The sequence below is a fragment of the Cucurbita moschata genome, unplaced genomic scaffold (genome assembly GCF_002738365.1).
Source record: "Cucurbita moschata cultivar Rifu unplaced genomic scaffold, Cmos_1.0 Cmo_Scf00015, whole genome shotgun sequence".
Taxonomy (NCBI): domain Eukaryota; kingdom Viridiplantae; phylum Streptophyta; class Magnoliopsida; order Cucurbitales; family Cucurbitaceae; genus Cucurbita; species Cucurbita moschata.
The window spans coordinates 1727273-1728569 of NW_019268531.1; positions in this window are offsets into that span (position 1 = coordinate 1727273).

A 1297-nucleotide genomic window follows, 5' to 3' on the forward strand; every position below is an offset into this window, starting at 1 on the left:
TATATAACTTATCCTTCATGCTTATACAATTTCTAAATCTTAACAATCAACTCTTCAACCTTGGACATTAACATATGCCCTCAAATTTATTTGGTGCACGTTTGAGGAAAAAGATGCGCTCATCTGTCTTTAATGTTATTGCAATTCAAGGATACAATGTAATGACCCTAGCTCACACTTTCCTTCAACGCTTTTGAACTCCACACCTTTATAAGGTTTTCTATACCCTTATAAACAATGTTTCATTCTCCTCCCCCAACCACATAGTGTCCTCACATGTCTTTAAGCGCGCTATGATCTTCAACACAATAATAATAATCATAATTGTGTAGATGAAAATTTAATCCTATAACAAATTCATCGAGAATTAAAGGGAAGAACAGTTACCTTTTTCGTAAATTACATCAATAAATTGTCTGAAGCGATCTTCAGGAGATTAGCTTTTGACTGTTCTCCATCTATGGCGTTGCTCCATTCTAGTTCGCTACAAAACCGAAGAGGTTTGTTCTTCAAGCTATAGAATGGGGGAAAATAAAAGTTTCATCAGCCCAACATAACCATCAGTCAGATTCAAGGTTGTAAACAAAACAAGCGTCACAAAATACCTTAGAATTACAAATAACTAAGGGAAAGAAAGCTTACTTGAAACATGAAGTCGGCTTAATAAAATGACGCCCCCATCTATTTTCCATTCGATTTCCGGCTCATAATCTGCTACTTGGATTATTATAAGCATGAAAGAAAGTGGGCAGTTTGTGAAATCTGGGGGTTGGCTTCAAATAATGGAAGGTGCTTCAACTTTACCATGCGGTCGACTACTGACAGGCAACCATAATGCATCTTCAGCTTTATTACAAGTCATTCTGACCTTTTGAGAGAATACTTGTTCGAATTTAATGTCTTTTCAAAAGAAGTTCAGACCAGCGGCAGCAGCGCCGCAGCACTTGCAACTTTTTCGACTGTTCGCACAGCGGTGGCAGTGCCCTCAGCTTTATCCACCGCCACCGTAAAACGGGCCCTCTCCAGTCTGCTTTCGAATACATCGGAAAGCGACAAAAGTAAAAGATAAATATCCCCAACGGGCAGCGGAATAGAAAATAGTAATAATATATAAAACTACAAGAAGCAACGGAAATTCCCATTTTCTTGTTAACGAACATGAACTTTTTCTGCAGGAAGAATCAGACTAATCGTTAATCATTACTTCCATTTCTAATCTAAAAAAATTTATTGATTGAAGAAGTAATATTCACTTTCTAAGATTTCTCAAAAAAAAAAAAAAAAAAAAAAAAAAATC